General features: G+C 46.6%; 1 protein-coding gene and 1 long non-coding RNA gene across 5 annotated transcripts in view; one reads left to right on the top strand and one right to left on the bottom strand.

Moving 5' to 3' along the window:
- SGK3 (serum/glucocorticoid regulated kinase family member 3) overlaps positions 1-19,955 on the bottom strand; it is a 1,805,260-nt gene that overhangs the window by 1,472,839 nt on the left and 312,466 nt on the right. The window lies entirely within an intron of this gene.
- The window catches only part of LOC138498622 (uncharacterized), a 106,871-nt gene continuing 88,491 nt past the window's right edge, over positions 1,576-19,955 (top strand). The window contains exons 1-2 of the long non-coding RNA XR_011278788.1: positions 1,576-1,650; positions 3,563-3,799. This is a non-coding gene — a long non-coding RNA (uncharacterized lncRNA). The remainder of the gene's footprint in view (positions 1,651-3,562; positions 3,800-19,955) is intronic.

Genomic DNA, 19,955 nt, shown 5'->3' with positions numbered 1-19,955 from the left:
TCCAGCTAGGCTTTGCCTCATCCTGAGATGGCAGCGTCAGGCATACCCCTACCCCATGACTTTTCCTGCGACTCTGATCTTCCTCTGTTGCCCACTCCAGAAGCATTCCTGAAAAAGTGCACAGGTGGATGCATCCCACTGCTACCTTTGTTTCACCTCTACAATAATATGCAATCTGTGGGTAACAAATAAGTCAATCCAATAGAATGTGCTGTGTTGCTCAGAAATAGAGGTTGCTGCATTTCCTATTTTCAAGACAATGGCCACGTAAACAGACCCTGGACTTTATTTCATTGTGTTGCGAGTGAAATTTCAGTAAGGCCAAGGTCGGTTAAGAAACCTTGTATCTCCAAAGCCATCCTCCCAGACACATTATCAACATGGACTGGACGAGTATGCTTGTAAAAGAGGGCCACTTGCATAGGCCCTGGTAGCACATTTGGTATTCCTGTAGGTGTGGCAAGACATTTCCGTATGAATTTAGATACTACCATTCAAGAGAATTACAAACAATACAGTTAAAATGGCTAACACAAAAGGCTGTCACAAGGTCAGATAGTGAATGGCCTCCAATCTCAGTACTACCATCGCTAGTTCAACATAATATAATCAAGAGGTTCACATTGAAGAAGTGGCAGCCATCATGTACAGAACAACTGACACCAATCTACGTAGAAGCGCAGATTGGTCCAGCTTAGACACTTTACACTAAAGAGACTCCTAATTTCAAATGGCAGCCGAATGGAACCAGATCCACCCTCATCACATGATGGGTGTCAATTCAGACCATGCCCCAAAAGTCTGAGATCCTAAAGGAATTGTAGATAACAGGTCAAAACAACTCTTAAAGGGAATGCCTCAGAAAGGCATGGTAATGATGCTGGGAGCACTGGCCTGAGGCCTTGTGTGGGTTCTTAGTGTTCATCAACACTAGTGACATGGACAAGTCTGGTATGTTTTCTTCTCTACAGGTGACTATGCACTACCACCACCATGTTTGACTCCAATACAATACCCGTTTACAGCAATAACGAGATTGTACAGACAAGGGGACTTGCGCTGATTGTATCTGTGTCTTATCTGACAATTGTGAATTTAATTTGCATGTGGCTGTATGTTAACCACCAGTGCATGTGCTCTGCATGTAAATGCATAGCAGAGCCCTCAACTGTAGACAGCTGCCCTCGGGATTGATGGACCATTTATAAAACCTATTCCCCCTCGCACGCTGCAACCCATAGAATACAGTAGAGTCCCGTGAAAAATTCGGTCCAGCTGGCACATAGTCACTGGCATACCAGTCTTTCCCTGCGCCTTTGCAATATGCGATGCATGTTTTAGAATGTATTAACCTAGTCATCTCTGCTAATCACGAACTGTATGCCTCGTATTGCTCTGCACAAACTACGATGTTCATCCACTGCAGCATTCCGAAGCCATAAGAATGGCAGTAGGCGCTATACAAATATCAAATAACATAACCAGTAGCTATTTCCTGGCCCTGCTGCCCCACCTGGAATAATGCCTATTATTGCATCATGTAAAGCAACTCCTGCAGAGCCAACACCCAGAAGTATTACGGCCAAGTCAGGGCCAAGGGACACCACAGAGAAAACACTGGAGGAAATAGCTGCGCTTTTTACATTACTGGCAAGTGTTTCTATGTTACACCTGGTATTTTCATGTAGCTCTTCCATTTTTGCCAGCAGGACACTGCATTGTCCGTAGTTCTAGTGGGGAACAAAACTGCAAGTTCTGTAATACAAAGAGTCATTGGCTGAAAAGCGAGGGCAGGCTGAATGAGTAATATCAGTTAGGATACGAGGCCAAATGGCAGCTTTGAGAGAGGGGCATTCTACAAATAAAAAGGTGAAACACCTTTGTGGAACAAAGCCATCATTCTCAGAGAATCTCAGTGTAAAATGAGAAAAGCCGCGTAGTATAAAGAGCAAGATCACGAGGTGTGTATATAACAGAATGACCGACAGGTAGCAAACGCCCCTCTAATGCTTTCAAGCTCGAGGTAAGAAATCCACAGTTTTCCACGGCCCATGCATATTAATCTGACCCATTTTCATACAAGTCATAACGAAACGTGTTCAATACGAGGCATTTCTACTGTTTTGTGCATTTTTTGTTTTGTGTATGCACTATTCCCTTTCTTTGTTCTCGGGTGGCTGCATGGTAACGAGCATTGATTGCACTAAGGCTATTCTTCCTTTCACCTTCAGGGGAGAAGGGCTCACGGCTCAACATGGAGGAGTCATTGTTGTGTCCGTACCGCGGCATCTCATTTGGAATTTGTTTGCGGGATGTGTCTTGTGGTAAGCTGGCACAATTGGGGGGCAGGTCGGGCTTTCACGTCCATTCTCTCCATGGAATCTCAAGATTCCAATGGCAACTTGATGCGTTCTTGCGGCGCAGGCTCAATGCACAGCAGAGTGCAGTTTGTTATCGGGTGATGGGGGTGTGTGTTGGACGGTGCCTAGGTGGTTATCACTTCGCCATCTGCTGCAGCGGGCATTGGGCATTTAGGTGGGGGTTTTGTCGAAAGTCATTTCGGAGTGCCTCCCACGCTAATCCGGGTCAAGAAGGGGGGAGTGGCGAGATGGAGGGGTTTGTGTGGGGGCTTCTGGATGGGGTCGCGAGCGACGAGCGCACGTTTGGAGCCTTATCTGTATTAGGGTGGCAGCAGTCCTGGGGGAGTAATTCGCATGGGGAGCAAAGTCTTAGTCGGGTTATGTGCCAGACTTTTCTCAGGGCCTAGGACAGTGGTCTTGGAATGGTTGGTGTGTATTATTACCTCACAACTATTGCCATGATGAGAGGGGTGAGATAAGATATGGGCCTGCAGTGCCTCTCAGGGTGGTGATCCGGCAGGTGGCCAGACTGTAAAGGGAAACTCCATCGACACACTCCAAATGAGGTTGGTTGATAAACGTCTTTAATAGCAGCACAGCAAAGCAGACAATATACATCGACAGGACAGGTCACCACAAACCAATCCAAAATGTGCATGGCTGTCCAAAAACACAGCCGTTCTTATTCTTTTCGAATACATTGCAACCAATGAGAAGGGCGTACACCAAGGGGCTCCCTTGAGTGAGTACCCTTTCGGCTTCCTGCTTATCATACAAAGTTCAAAGATAAATAAAGCTTTCACTTCTCCTGGTCCCGTGCAGGAAGGCCTACCTGCCATTCTGCTGACGAGTCTTATTAAAACTACATGGCAGCGTATCTAGTTTCTACTACAAAGCAGTACCATCCGGACTAAACCGTTACAATCAAAATGGTTAGAGTTCATAAAAAGAGCCTAACTGGGTAAGGCATGAGTAAAGCAGCGAGAATTCTCACTTGTGTGTGCCATGAGGAAGCATATTTGTGCAAGTACTATGCAGCCAAAATGGAGTTGAACATCTAACCACAAGTGCAGTGTTATATTGCCCTGCCTAAAGCAGCATTCATATTGGTTTGATTCTTAAAGCAGCATTACATTTTTTTTTACTTTCAACTCAACACATACCACCATATAACATGCATCGCCTTTTATTTTTCACATCAGGCTTGAATTAAACTGATGGGCCTACGCTTACCCAGAACAGACCCGGCCCGTTGAAGACCCTTTCCCGCATCTAGATATGGCATCTTATTTTTGGACCTCTGGTTTAACTTCTTTGGATTACTTTTGGAAAAAGGATAAGGCTGTTAGAGGGTGGTACAGTGGTAGAGGTGCTACGCTAGCCCACTCCACGGAGCAGAATCTACTTGGAAGTCATGGCGAAAGAGATCCTGGTTTCAGGTAATGGAGTTTTTTTTAATCTTCACATTAAACTTGTTTATTCTCTGGCGTTAGTCCTGCATTGTCCACTGTTCTATGACATATTGGGTTCACACGTACTAGGGGCCTTAAGGCCATTGCTGTTCTATGGGTGCAGAGCTGGTGCACAACTTGTAGGCACTGTTTTGCTATGTTTGCAAGCCACATAGAGTGGCCAGACTAGGGAGTTCTACAGTGAGGCGATGAGGAGTGGGGGACCTATATCCTGAGGTAGTAGGTCTATGGGTGTCCTTCAGTGGGCCACGGGGTCAGGCATAACACCACGTATTTGGCACAATTCTTACAGACCCTCACAAACAAGATACCCGATTCTGCCTTGAGCTTTCATCACCATTTAGAGTCAGTTGGAATCAGGGCATACACTTCCTTACTACGTGTTCTTTCAGCCAAGGGGTGATCTCCACACCAAGTGTGTTTGTGTCAAGAGGGCATTTGGGGGCAATAGTTAAGCCATCGGTCCAATTTCACAGCAAAGAGCTCTTCTCATGCCTTTTCACCTTGTTCCGATTCCCTCCCTTCCCCCATCTCAAATGACTACCCTTCCCCTTCACTACTCTCCCGCCAATCTCCTTTAGCCATCGAACCCTTCTGCTTTCCTTAGAAGCCCATCCCATTTGACTCTTGGGAACAGCCTTGCGACCAAGGCACGGTGGCAGATTTGTGGTCTTCATCCCCTGAGTTTCTTGGCTTTCAGCCTCTTTTATCCCCATTAGCCTTCAGTCGGTGTATCTGAGGCTCTATGATCCATGGGCACCTGGGCAGCCTTGGAGGTCTTTTTGGGCCTTTTTCGCCAAACTGGGTGTTCTCCACTCTGTCCTGGCTGGGACCTTGCTTCAGCAAAGGATGGGTGCTGCAGGTGAAGGGTGGGTTGCATTGTCTGGGGGGTGGGAGGAGGCCTATTCCTGGGTCGTTTTGTTTTCGAGGTGCAGAGGCTCTCATTGCCAAGCGTCCAGGGACAGTGGTGGGGTTGGAGCAAGAGATGAAGAGCTGATTTCTATGCGAGTCCACTTCTGACCTGACCCTGTGGTTTATGATTCAGGCTGATGGCCCTGGACGGGTGGCTGGAGCGTGAAGATGAACGTCAGGCTGTGAAGCACCCGTGCAAGTCCTTTTAACCACTTAGAATTTTTTTATATTGTTTTACTTGGATGCACAGCAAAATTAAGGCCACATTTCGTGTTCTGTTACCGGCAGCACACCATATCTGGTACATCTGTGGTTTGTTAATCATGCTTTCCACTTACCTTTCCTCTGTCATTGTAATGTTTTGTTTTTAATAAACTTTATTTATTTGAACGAGCAAATGATTCAAATTCACAGTATACATTCTTACTTGTGCGTCTCTCAATTTCAACTATCATCTTAGTTACATATGTGCTCATAGTTTTAACTTTTTATAACTCCCCCCTCCTCCCTTGTGACCCCCCCTTTTTCCATTTAACATATCAATATAAGATTGATTTAGAACACTTTCTACTGGTACATTTCGGTTGTGCTTATCAGGCTGATCCTACACCCCCGAACATGGAGTAGTATCAGAGAATAGGGACCTTGCAAAGTATATTTGGCTTGAAATACTTTTGCTCCCTTTCCACCATGCACTCATGAAAGGGCATCCAGGTAGCTAGATAGGATCCATATGCCAACGCCGTCACCTTTTCCATGGTCATCACTCCCCATAACCTCACCAACCACATGGCTACCACCAGCCCTTGCTCGTTCTTCCATGCCTGTGCTAAGTTAATTCTCGCCGCACTCAGCATATGAGTGATGAGGGTGGCACCACATCCTGTGGCAGCATAGATTCCCTCCACTCCACTGTTGCTCCCAACAGAACCACCGCTGGATCAAAGGGTAGTTGCGCCTTAGTGACTTCCTTGATGTGGCTTAGAATTTCTTTCCAATATGTCTCCGTGACTGGACAAGCCCACCACATGTGAATCAAATCCATGGTCTGCCCACAGCCCCGCCAACATTTTGAGGGGTATCCCGCGTTAATGGAATGCATGCGTTGTGGCGTCATGTACCACCTCAGGCATCATTTATAAATGAACACACTTCGAGCTTTTCATTGCCCGTCGCAAAATTTGACCCCATATCCACCCAGTGATGGGTTACCCCAAGTCCTGCTCCCATTTCGACAAGTATGGTAGGGTTTCTTCCGGGTCCAACGCCCCGGTCTCAGGTACCCCCTGCTTTACCGTAAGCTCCAGTCCTATTGGGCTTCTATTAGCCCCTTCCCTTACTCTTGAGGTTTTGATCCAATGCCTAATTTGGGCGTATCAAAAGCACTCGCTTTCAGGTATCTGAAACTTGTTTTTAAAATCTTCAAATGTCAAGGGGGTTCCTTCCGTATAGAAATCCCCCAGTACCAGGGGCTGCCCCTCTCCCCAGTATAGCCAAAAGTTGGGTTGCATTCCCGATGTAAAATCTGGATTGTGGGCCATTGGTGTAAATGCTCCTCCTCCTAGTTTTATTTTCTTCCCCCTTAACGCTTTGTCCAAATACCATAGGGTTGCTTTTGCCATCTCCAGCAGCATGCCCGCTACCCTCCCTGTGTTTTGGAGGCAGGAAGCCCAGGCTCCCCAGGGGTATGTTCGTCACCTCCCTTTCCAAGGTTGTCTAACGGTTCTGATTATCTCGGGGAGCCCATTGAAACATTGGTGCAACCTGTGCCGCCTATAGGTATCTGCGAAAGTCTGGTACCAACAGTCCCCCAAGTGCTTGCAGGCGGAATAGGACCTTTCCAGGGACCCTAGGACTCTTCCCTTTCCAAATAAAGGACATGATTTCACTCTGGAGGTTTTTAATCGATGAGCCTGGGATCTGTATTGGGAGTGCACCCACCACGTACAAGCACCTGGGGACAAGGGTCATCTTTATGCCCGTAATGCACACGAACCAGGCCCACTCCTGCATATCCCATCGTTTGAGATCCTCTATCAAAGATGTTAATAACCCCGGGATAATAGCCCCATAAAGTCTCTCGTATGTGGGGCCCAAATCTACCCCCAGATATGCCATGGTCTTCTGTTCCCATTTTAACGGGTAGCACCTCCCTCACTCCCGTACCTGCTCTTCCGTGACGTTGAGTGCCTTGTACTTAGTATAGTTGACGTGAAACCCTGAGATTCTTGCAAAACTGTCCAACAACGTAATGGCCCTGGGGAGAGACTGGGCTGTGTCCTTTAGGAATAGTAAAACATGATCTGCATAGAGGGCTATTTTCTGAGTGCCGCTGGCTACTGTAGATGCCCTTTGTTCTGCCTGAACTGCCTGCACCAGTGACGCCATGGCAAAAATTAGCAGGGATAACGGGCACCCCTGACGGGACCCTTTATGTATCGTCATGTGGTCTGTAAGCTGCTCATTAACCATTAATCTGGTGGTCGGATTTCCATAGTTAGCTAGGACCATGCAAGAGAAGATCGGCCTGCACTCAAACTTTCCCAGAGTCAGTTGTAAAAAGTTCCAGTCCAGGCTGTCGAAGGCCCTGGTAGCGTCCAAAGCCAGCACTGACTTGCGCTGTCCTGACCTCTGTCCCCATTCAATAGTAGTTATGGCTCTGCGGATGTTATCGTATGAGTGGCGTCCTTTTACAAAACCGGCCTGGTCCGGGTGAATTATCGACACGAGAACCCTGGCTAACCTCTGTGCCAAAATCGTTGTATAGAGCTTTGCGTCTCTGTTAAGCAATGAGCTGGGCGATAACTCGCACAGTCTGACGGGTCCCTACCCAGTTTTAGTAGGAGCACCATGGTGGAAGGGCCCATATCCCCAGAAATTCGCCCCAAATCCCTAATGTGGTTAAAAGGTTTTGTCAGGGGGCCCACTAGTATGGTCTTAAACGTCTAGTAATATGCATTTCCGAACCCATCACGGGCTGGGGACTTGTTCTCCTTCAGAGCGCTTATGGCGCATCCCACCTCTTCTTCCTAAATCGGGCCTTAAGTGGCTGCCTGTCTACCTCTGATATCTGCAGCAACTCAACTTTTCCCAAAAATGCCACCTGTGCCTCCCTCTCCAGGTTCTCCCCCACCAGATTATGTGTGAAGTATGAGTGCATAATTTCGATTATTTCCACTTCCTCTCATTTCAAATCCCCCCCAGGATGTTTGAGTTGACTAATGTAGTTTCTGGACTTTTGTTTTCTCAGTTTGGCTACCAGAAACCGATTAACCTTATCCCCTTTTATGTAATACGTTTGTCTAGTTTGCAGAAGGAATTGTGCTTATTTATCCGCGAGGTGTGCCTCCAGAGCAGCCCTAGCCCTCTTAAATTCCCGCTAGGCCTTTTGTGATCCTGTTTCTTTATGCTGCGCCTCCGTGATCCCTACCTTTGCTTCCAACTTCAGCTTCACGCTTTCTTTTTCCTTCAAGAAATTTGCGGTCTGCGCAATAAGCTCACCCCATATTACTGCCTTACAGGCATCCCAGATTGAGCCCCAGTCTAAGCCCAAGGTCGCATTCTCTTTAAAATAATTTCTCAGGGTAGTTTCCACATTTGACCTAAGGGCCTGATCCCTTAGGGTCAGCTCATTTAGTCACCACAGCTTGCGGACAAGTGGGAGCGGAACCACTGGGTCCACTCTAAGGGAAACAGGCCCGTGATCCGCCAGGTATCTCACACCTATTTCCAGCCCCGTGACCTGAGAAACCAAGGTATCCGAGATCAGGATCACATCTATCTGCGGAAAGCCAGTGTGCTGCCGAGTAGTGGGTGCAAGATTTGTCCTGCGGGCAGAAGAACCGCCAGGTCTCTATAAGATGCAGTTCCCTGAGAAAGCGGGCCAGAGCCTGTGTACATTTGTTATCACTAGGGGTAGCCAAGAGAGTCTTATCCATTGGGGCATCCATCACGCAATTGAAGTCCCTCCCGATTAGGACCTGTCCAACACACCACTCTGCAACCAACAAGAAGCGATCCTGTTTTCATTAGGGGTATAGTCTACAATTAGAGTTACCTGTTGGCCCATCAATTTCCCCCCCAGCACCAGGTATCGGCCCTCAAGATCCCGCCTTATTAATTTGCTTCTCGAAGTGTACCCCCTCTAGCCAGCAATATGCTGACTCCGCGTTTCTTCGTCCCACTTGAGGCCAGATATTGCGTGGGAAAGGCCCTATGTTTTAACCTATGCTCATCCCCCAGTAGCAAGTGCGTCTCCTGCACCCACACCACTGAGGTTTGTAACTCTGACAGTCTCATCATGATCGAGTTTCTCTTGTCCAGAGAATTCAGCCATTTTTTCGTTCAACACCACAAATTTCAGATCAGCCATGTTCAGGGTTCTGTAGCACGGACCCCATCCACCCTCTAAACTCATCCCATCCTCTGTAATTTAAGCCTGCCTTGTGCACTTCCTCACTCGTATTATTGCTCCACTCTCGTCCACCCCTCTTATCCTCAACTTTCAACTTCCACATCAAACCAACAAAATCTTTTACTGTAGCTGTACCACAGTGAATCACCGAGTCTTGAACCACACCTGGGAAATAAAGGGTCCGAAACCCCACCCTGTCACCCCATCCCCATTCTCCCGTGGCCTGTGGCTTGCATCACCCTTGCACCCCATATTAGCCACTTTATTATTAGGAGTGGGCCCACCTTGTGGCAACTGCCCCCCCCCCACTCCAGCAATTCTCCTTACATTCAGGTCAAAACATTGTATGCGGTTGGATTACATTCACCAAACCTCTCCCCCACCTATTGTCTGCTCATGTAGGATCCGAGGTCTTAAGTCTCTCTGCTACGTCTTTCGGGCAGGGGGTGACCCGGCCTCCATTTCTCCTTCCCCAGCCATGTCTCCTCCCTAGAGCTTCTTTTCAGAGATCCTTCCCGGTCACCACCTCCAACGTCCTCATCCTCTCTCATAAGCTCCTCCATTTCCTCTCCCTTCAAAATTGTGTACCGCTGGCCCTTCCACTCGAATCCTAGCCCGTGTGGGAACATCGCACCTCTTTGGATCTCAACCAGTTTGTAGCAACCCCCAGGAGCTTCCTCTTAAGTAAAGTAGCTTGGGCTAAATCCTCAGAGTAGGGTGGATGCTGTCTGAAAGCGCACGGATTCCATTTTCCGGGCAGCCCCCATAATGTCTTCTTTCAATTGAAATAGATGAACCCTGGTCAGCACGTCCGGGGTCACATTTTTGCTTAACTGGTAAATAAGAGGAGTATACCCTGCGAGTACGATCCAGTATGATTTCTCTCTTGAGCTGGGCCCAGGATGTGCCGGAGCAGGTCCAGCACATATTGCTGCAGGTGCTCGTCCGCTATAGATTTTGGGATCCCCCTGATGTGTATGTTGTTACGCTTTGACCTGTTTTCGGCATTCTCCTGCTTACAGTGGACTCGATCCATCTGCTGTTCCAGTGCCTGCACTCTCCTGGCCAGCTCGTCATGTTCATGCCCATGTTCTGCCACTGTGGTCTCCACTTCATCAACTCTTTTTTCAATAGCCGGAACGTTTCTGTTAAGGTCTGTAATTGATTTGGCTAGATCGGAGGCGATTTCTTTAATGTCTTTTTTTAATTCCATTCGAAAAAATGGGCTCCTGGTTATGGACCTATTCTACACTAAGATCCTTCCCACGCCTGGCGTAATACTAGAAATTCGTGCCAGTGGAAATAATTATCCACAGGTAAGCTGTGGCCTCACAGTATTGGATTTATTCCTTTGTTTAAATGATACACGCTCGAACACACTCCCCTGACGAGTTTTTCCCTTTCCCCTGCAGCACCTATTCCACCCCGTGCAGCACTTCGTCCTGATGAAGGCCGTACATATGCTGGGACATAACTGGTCCACCTAAACGGCCGAAACACCTTGGTGTAGACGCACCCCGAACAACAGTGCATTGTCACTGTCCACAACCAATTGTCAATTCACGAACCCCTTTTTTTTCTGTTGTTGCTTACTTTGTCTAATTGTGTTGTTTTATACTGAAGTATATGAATCACCATAACAAACTATGTATTTTGATTGAGTTTGCGTTACTTACACGACTGTTGTGTCAAACTATGTGACCCCATGTGTTTGTAAATATATCCTATAAGCCTGTACGGTTGGTTTCATTAAACCGTGTGATGTTATGTTGTTTGGAGAACTGTTCACTCTATGTTGATTTTTTCAACTGCATAGATAAACAAACTATTATTTTCTCCAAACTATAAAAAAAGTGAGTTTCTCTCTTTTTCTCCTTTAATGCAGAGGGTAATAAGGGATGAAACAGTGTGTTTTCATTAGAGCACTCTTCTTTGTACCTATTCAATTGTAATTTTTTTTTTTTTTTAATTCTAGTAACATCACCGTCAGATCTGATTTCCTTATGGGTGGATCCTCTACTTCTGGGGGCTTTCTTGGGGGGGTGAATGTATTTCGGCGGCCGTTTTCTGTTGGCTGTGTTTTTGTCCGTTTTGTTTTGCTGCTTTTAGCCATGCTTCCTTCCCCCGGGGGGTTTAGGATATCCCCCAGTCCCAAGTACATTGGTAGGCAGTATGTCACTCGCCGTTCCAGTCTCGACCACCTTGCTGCTTGTAACTGTCCAGTGCATGGGGGTTCAGGTCCCTCCGCTGGTCCCAGACACCATGAGCGGTCGCGCTTTAGTCGGTCCAGGGAATGGTCAGGCGTCCTGGCCCCCTTGTCCTGCTTGCACTCCCTTGATCCATCAGCTTTGCTTCCTCCTCCAGGGCCCCCCCAGGGCTTCCGCTCTGCCCGCTTTGCTGTCTTTGTTGACCTTCCTCTACACGCCCTGCCCCCTCTGACCTGGAGAAAGAAAGTCAGAGACTCTGCTGTATTCTGTTGCCTGGACCCCACGCGGGCTCCTGGGTCCCTCTAGTAGTGAAACTGTGCTCCTTCTACCAGCTTTAGGCTAAGGTCCCCCGCCGGTTAGTGTGTTTTACTGAGCCCCGCCCTGGCAATGGGTGGGCCCCCCTTCTGTAATCAGGTTCGCCCCTTACCTCAGCGTTTCAGCGAACAGCTCTCAGGACCTTCCCTCTGGGTCTTCCACTGTGGAAGTGATACACATAGTGGAGTGCCGCTGGGTAATTCACTGGGGCGAGTTCTCTGTGTTGCTGCGCTGCAGGGGATGTCAAGTTGCTAGGACTGTTGCGCCCTTCTCTTCATATGCTTTCTTCCTTTAATGGGCACCTGTAGATACAAGTGGCCTGTGCTCACGGCCACATTTATTTTCTTCTACATTCCATGCGGTAGGCCTTCAACTCATATTAATCCTCTAATGACTCCCACCATCACACAGGCCAACGACAGTCGAGAAGTGACCAACAACTTGATGTCAGTCATTCATTCATGTATTCTCCCCTTTTAAACCACAAGCCTTGCCGTTGCTGGCAAACATTGTTTCTCTTCCAGGTCCCCGTCTCCGCCGTGCTGCAGTGCATTCCGTTTTGCACCCTGGGCCCGTTGGTGTATGAGCCTCAGCACACTCCATTTTCTGCATCAGCCGCTCTATACCGAACCATCTGGCGGTATCTCAGAGCCCCCACGGCCGCCCACTTCAGATCCCTCGTCCTCCGCCTCCTGCTAGGCTGTCTCTCCGGCAGCTTCCAGTGTCCCTTCACCTTGGGCTGCCGCGCACATACTCCACTCCTCACCCAGGCCTCCGGTCACACTGCCAATCAGGCTCTTCGCTCCCCCGGCAGTCCCATGCACTCCATTGTTGTTCCTCCTACCTGATAGGGGGAGGAGGAAGGGCCCTCACAGCATGGGTCTCCCGACCCGATTTCTCGTTGGAACAGCTTCCTCCTTTCTGCATCGCACAGCCGGCTCTCGTCGGTTGGCGGGGCTCCCTCTTCACTGCGGGTCCCAGCCGGCATGCAAGCCTCCCTTCCTCACCAACAGCATGCATAACCAGCGCCGGCTCGCCATCTCCGCTCCGTCCCGGCCACCATCTTGCCACGGCACCGAGCAGACTTCCTTCGGTTCCAACTTCACTGATAGCTTACTCTGCTGGTTCTCGTTCTCTCAGGAGGTGCCCTGGGTATTCCAGCATCTATGCCACCTTCATTGGCCCATTATTTTTAGGAGGGTTTTGGCAGTGGGGTAAGGATGGGAATAGGAGCTCACCGAGGCTGCATCCGATCCGCCTGCTTCCTCGGCTGGCCACGCCCCCTCCCCTGTTATTGTACTGTTTTAGGAGGTTGACTTTTTTGGAGGGTGGGAGACTTGGTTGTTCAGAGTACAATGTGGGATTTGATGTGATCCTGGGTTGTTACAATCGGGATTGGAGTCTCTTGCCTCTGTTGGCTCGTCTTAAAGCATGCCCTACCATCTAGGCCACTTGAAATAGCCCTCCCGCACTAAGCCTCACTTATACTGTGAGGTACAGCAAGGTACTGCATGCCTATTTTATAGCATGGATCAAGGAATTGTTTCATTCCAATTTCTACATCCAAAGCTTTCTCCTGTTGCTTAGCTCTGAAAGAGCATCCTATAACCTCTAGGGAGGGTAAGCAAAATATGAATGTAAATAAGGATAATAGTCATCATTAGATAACGCCCCCATTAGCTCCCTTAAATTCCACCATTATTTATCCATATAATTGGTCTTAAACAGCATGCAAGCCCAAGATCGCACCCTCTTCCAGATTCTACTGAGATTTGTCCATTTGCATTAAGGCATGAACTCAGTAATCAACCTTAAAATGAGAAGAACACATTGTTTAGTTACATTTCCATGCATAAAACTTTTACTTTATTATTTCTGTCTAGTCCATTCTCTTGTATTTTGTTACCAACAGCATTCAACTATCACAAATCTTACTCTTGGATTAGAACTCTTTCAAGAATTGGCATGACAATACCATAATTATTACTCTGGAATGTACCTGTGGTACAATAAATATACACTGTAGGTATTCTAAGCCTACATGTCTACAAGGATTGCTAGAGCATGTTCTTGAGACTCTCATTCATCAAAACCTACTTGATCTTTATGTAATAATTCTACCAAAACTATCTTGGACCCTCAATGTAAATATTAATATTAATTCAGCATATACTTTTCTATAGAAGAAAGGTACGTTTTTGGGATTTTAGTAAAATCTGATTTAATCAGATTACTGCCCCGCCAGAAACAACTTTCCCTTTAAAGGGAGTATCCAAAAATGCCCACTTCATGGCAGAGCTGACCTTGCTACACATGGATTCCTGTATTAAAATTTGAAATAAAATTAAAAGCAAGGTCCGTGCTGCCATCTGGTGGACATTTTTAGGCATTTAAGTACCTCAGTATGAGCGCCTTCATTATTTCTTTTATTGATCATGCTTTTTTTAAAGTAGTAATTTGGAGTTAATACTTGGATTCCCAGAGCTACAGGGCTGGAAAACATTTGTTAGCCACTTGGCAAACATCCAAATGGACTACTTGATCAAAAATATTGTATTCCAATCACTCTCCATCAAATACTAGTCCATTGAAGTTCTTTTTGGGAAATGCAGCAGAGAAAAGGTTTTCAGCAAAACACGGTTCAGTTAAAACAATATTTGTAATCCCCAATTCCCATTACAAAAATATCCCATTCTTTTTTATGGTTCCAGACCCTATTCAACCATCATATTAGTAAATATGAAAGCTTTATATTTTACCAAGGGTTTCATTGTAATATATGTGATGACAAGCACAGTTTCACACAAATGCCTTTAAAAAAATGTTTTCTCGGTTTGTCCTGTATGGGAATTTAAAAATTAATATGCATATAAACATACATGTTCATCATGATTTATTTTAACTTTGGACAGTGCATGTCTTAGGGTTCAGAGCAAAAATCAACGTGACCTTTATTTTGTCCACTATCAGGCAACTGGGGCCCATTAATTCCTTATTTGATTCTTTTCATTTTTCTGTGTATAGATTTTCGTTTCCCTTATAAATTCAGGGCTTCCTTTGTTGTTTCAAAAGAACAATGCCTAATATAAATGCAGTGATAAAAGACACATTTTTGTTCACACTGGATAAACGCAGTTGTCCATGATTCTTTTGAGGGAAACACTGGGTAAGTACTGTACAACACAGATAAAAAAAATTAATTGAAAACCCTGGAAAAACACCACTGGAATTGGAAAAACAAACACTGAAAACAAAAAACTCTGACATTGGTTGCATATAGTGGATTAAGCGCATTCAGACCAATACAAAGCATTTCTCTCAGCCAAACACCCACCCTGAATCTGTAAACTGCTTCTCACCCTCTTACTTCACCCTTACTCTAGTGCTCCTTCTCAGCAGACTAAGGCCTGGTTTCACCCAACACGGGCACAATACACCAGAGCCAAAGAGTCGGTGCCTTGACAATACTAGAGTTATGATTCGGCACAGTACAAAAGCATAGCAGAAAAGTGAAGGATCTTAATGTGTAAAGATAATAAACCTGGTGATGTAAAGATTAAGGTCCTGGGGTAAAACAAGAAGCAACCTTGTGGGCAAATAAAAGTATTATGGGTCTAATGGGAAAAATCATGGGGCTTGAAGAGTAAGACACTTATTTACAGAAGAATCCGACCCGGGCATTCTGGAATCTAGGCTTAACCATTCTTCCTGACAATAACAGTTTTTGGCTTTACTGTGATAACCAGGTGTGCAAAATATGCCCCAACGAGAGAACCTGGGTTGGGAGATTTCACACATTGAGGGAAATATTCTGTGCTGGTCTTTGCCTGGAATCAAGGCTCAAATGAACACAGGCGTGTCATGAGAAAAATCACTTGACTAAACGAATGCCAGGCATCCTAGCTAGCACCAGTTATAAGACTAAGCTCTTTCTGCCACGGTCAATGACAAAAGAGTAAGGCACATAATCGTGGCCCAACAACTTTAAGACATTGAAAGTTTACAGTAGCTTATTAAAAGGCACATAGGACAATTGATTTTATGTGGCACATAGAAAAAAACAGCAGATAAGCTTACAAAAAGACAAGTGATTTACCCAAGATCAAACCCTTTTGGTCAAGTATGGAAGTAAAGACCAAATTCTAGGTATTCAAATTCCAAGTACGCAACTTGGCCCTTCACATTACTTAACTTTCCTCTGGTTGTCAATCTCTGTGATTTATTACAGCACTTCATAGTGATCCTCATTTATTTCTAAGCATTCCCCATTTCCAACATTTATCCAGTCAGATCACCAAAGCACAGAGAAAGACATTGGCCCATAATCATAAAATCTTGGTGCATTGAGGAAAAGAAAAGAAAAGTTACTCACCATGGCAACTGCTCTACTCCTAGTCAATAACCACCTTTCTTTGAAACGTATGAGGCATTGAGCAGGGGTGTGGCCGGTGGCAGACCAAGATGGCTGCATAGAAGGCAAGCTTTGGTGTGTACATGCTTTCGTCTGCTGCATTGGGAGGCATCTGGCAGAGCATCTAAGACTGAAAGGAAAGTTGTATGCAGTCTGGTCCGTGAGTGTGCGCGGAGGGGGGCACCTCAAGCCCCAGTGAGCAGGAAGGTATACATTGTGCCTCACCTAAAATGGCAACTGCTGCCAAACGAACCTCATACTGAAGCAGGTTTGTGTGGGCCTCCTGGAAAAAGACAGCACTGTGCTGTGGCTCGATGCCAACACTTATTACACAGACTTGCACAGGAAGATGTGTTATGCTGACGGTAGGTCCGGAGCAGTGAGCCGAATGGTGCAGCACACTGGATCCTAGCTGTGGCTGCTACCGTTGCGGAAAGGCAGAAGAGAAAGAAGGAGAGTGAGCCAAGTGGAAGTGGAAATGGCTAAGATAGTTGCCAGATTGAGCCCACACATACAAAGCAGTATGTGCATGTTTGTTGGCCATCCGAGGCAGGACAACAGCACCCTTGCTAAAAAAGTGAGAACATTTGTAAAGCAAGTTGCTTATGGGTTACTAAACCCCACGTTGACAGAAAGAGTGACTTGCATAATAAAGTCCTGGCAGAGACATATGCCAGGTGAAGTTAAGTATCCACATATCAAAGTATTTGTGAGTTGTGTAACTAAGTCCTGGCAGGAGACTGTTCCAGGTGAAGCCAAGTGTGTGTATAATAAAACCGTGGCAGGAGAGTATACCAGGTAAAGGCTGATCTATGCATAATAAAGTCCTGGTAGGAAGGTGCACCAGGTAAAGTGAAGTTAGGCATTTGTGTGAGAAAACCTGATGGGAGAGTGACCCAGGTGAAGACCAAATATCTATTTGTAGAGAACTTCAAGGATGGTCATGCCCTTAAATTAAGGAACTGTTGTAGAATTGTATAGAGAAAAAGAGAGCCTTTAGGAAGAGACATTTGCATGGGATTTGAAACGTATAAAAGGGGAAGAGAAAGCTTGGGGAAGGGAGTTGATACCCCAAGAGATGCAAAGTATACCAAGGGGAGAGGGTAATCCTCTTGCAACTTAAGTATTCTTTTTGAAGTGTTGTAACTCAAGATAAAGAATCTGGGGAAGGAAGTTGATGCCTCAAACTGTGAACACTGTTTGCTGGAAACCTTTTTGTTGAAATTGAACATGTGAGCACTTGGAAACCGCAAGAGTCGATTCCCTTACTGTCACACTCACCTGTGTCTCTGCAGGAGCAATGGAGGAGCCTCCCTTGACCCCAAGTTCTCACTTCCCCCGTTTCACCCGGAGGGATACCGGTCAAGTACAAGGTGTACACTCAGATCTGAATTCACCTGATTCCCCTGGGCCCTTCCCTTCGCTTTACTGTGTGCTGTGATGTCCCCTAAGGGCTTACCTTGATCTTTAGTAGGGTGTGCACTCCATCCTGCATTCACAGGGGCGCGATTCACTCATGTGATTGATGCCAATGTCTGTAGGCTGAGTTCAGATGCCACACGCTGTTTTATGCCTTCACAGAGAGGCCGAGTGTTCAAGGCAGCAGTTTCTTCACTGGCTAGAAAGTCCTTCCCACAAGTGAACGTTGCGCGGAGAATGTTGAGTGTCCAAAATTGTCCGTATTGTCTTTGTTTGCTGGTGTTTTGTGGGTGAGTAGCGCTGCGTGTAGAAGCTAGCTGCTGGTAGGTATGCGCAGCGCCTTCAATTCGAGCGCGCCTGGTAATGTCTCTCCCTTTCCCTTGCAGGAGAAATTATGTGGTATTAGCGCCACAAGTCCGGGTTCAGCACTACTGCAGACTTGGTGGTTTGGTAAGTATGCACGGAGGCTTTGGTAAGTATGCACCGCGTTGAGAGAGAGCGCAGTGAAATAAGTGTTCGCGTTATTCGGGCGAGTGCAATGAATAATGTCTCTTCTTTCTTTTGCAGGGGTTTGTGCACTCGTAAAACTGACCTGGATTCCAGCGTCGCGGGAAGATTCGGTGAGTATGCGCAGCGTTACTGATGTGCGCTTGTTAACGCAGTTCTCCTTTGTTCTTACAGGTGCCGGTGTAGAAGTTCCCTCTTGACTGGAGATTACTGCGGCGTGGAGTAAGAACGGAGGTTCCTCCGGAGCATGTAAGCAGAAGCAGAATGATCCGGAGCAGGTAAGCAGAAGTAGGATGATCTGGAGCAGGCAAGCAGAAGCAGGACGATCCGGAGCAGGTAAGCAGAGCAGGATGATCCGGAGCAGGTAAGCAGAAGCAGGATGATCCAGAGCACGGCAAGTGTGTTGCTGATACAGCTCACAGTAAGCAACACAAAGCACTGGAAGAATCCTGGGTGTGGCTTATATAGCCAGCCACACCCAACACTAGAGAGCTCATGAATTGACATGCACTTCCTGTTTGGCAACAGGAAGTGGTAACCAGGAAGTTACTACAAACATTAGGAAGGAATTAAACGAGGGATCTGCTATGGGTTCTTTGTGTGTCTATGTCAGGCCTGCCAAGCCTCCACCCAGCTTCCCCCGCCCCCCCCAACTACCTGCCTGATACCCATGACAGTCTTCCCCCTCAATACCCCTCCAAATGGTGTGTATGAGGGCTTTGGTTTCTCAGGATGGTCCCGATGGAATTTTTGCACCAATCGGGGGGCATGCACATGTGTGCTGGGTTCCCATGATCTTTCCTGGGTTCCGTACCCCTTCCAGTCAATCAAATAATACATGGTCTTTCGTACTAGTTTGGAATCTAATATGTTCCTTTACCTCATATTCTGGTGCTTCTTCACCCACTTGTATGGGTGCGGGAGGTGTGGAAGTTCGGGTTCCTGGGTGTGCTGGTTTTAATAGTGACATGTGAAATACGGGATGTATACGCATATGTTGAGGTAACGCCAGTCTCTTGGCTGCTGGATTAATTACTTTTTCAATTGTATACAGGCCGATGTATCTAGGCTGAAATTGTTTGGGACCCTTTAAAGCAATGTGTCTAGTTGCCAGCCAGACTGAGTCTCCCACTTGATAATCTGGGGCTTTTCGTCGATGGCAATCAGCGTTTCTTTTCTGTTTCTCTTTGGCTTGCTGTAGGATCCTGATGGCTTCTCTGGCTGCTTTCATGATGCTGGCACGCAGATTCTTTACTGCGGGCATTTCAATGTTTTCTGGCGGATCGGAGATCGACGTTCTGGGGTTTCGACAATATATAGTAAAGAAGGGTGTTGCTTGAGTTGCTGAATGTGTTGAGTTGTTGTAGGCATACTCTGCCATCCATAGTATTTCTGTCCAGCTTTGGCTTGTTTGGTCTAATAGACAGCACAAATACTGTTCCATGGTCTGGTTCGTGCACTCAGTTTGGCCGTCCGTTTGAGGATGGTGACTAGAAGACAGACCGACTTCTACTCTTGCCAGGGCACAACATTTTTTCCAAAAACGAGATACAAATTGGCTGCCTCTGTCAGAAACGATTACGGTAGGGAATCCATGTAACTTGATGATTTGGTCTAGAAAAACCTGCGCCAGAGTCTGAGCTGAGGGAATACCTTTTAGAGCTATGAATTTATTTTTAAATTTATTTTTTGGCATTTTGTTATCGTTACATAATAGATCTGGTGATTCAATCATGAGTAAAGGAAGAGAAGAGAGATAGAAAGAAGAACTTAAAAAGGAAAAAGAAACAAACAACATTAACTGTCTCCATTTGTTGACAATATAGTCCATTATGAGCAGATCTAGTTTGGGGGGGGTTGTTCAGGAAGCGGGGGCGGGGAGGAGGAAGGGCGTCCCGCCTGTTCTCCGGAGGTGTTCCAACTTAAGTGCCGCCGTGG

This window comes from Ambystoma mexicanum, chromosome 5q (assembly GCF_040938575.1).
Source record: "Ambystoma mexicanum isolate Mex_15411 chromosome 5q, UKY_AmexF1_1, whole genome shotgun sequence".
Lineage (NCBI taxonomy): Eukaryota > Metazoa > Chordata > Amphibia > Caudata > Ambystomatidae > Ambystoma > Ambystoma mexicanum.
The sequence above is the reverse complement of the archived record's forward strand: the minus strand, read 5'-3'. Positions and strand labels throughout refer to the sequence as shown.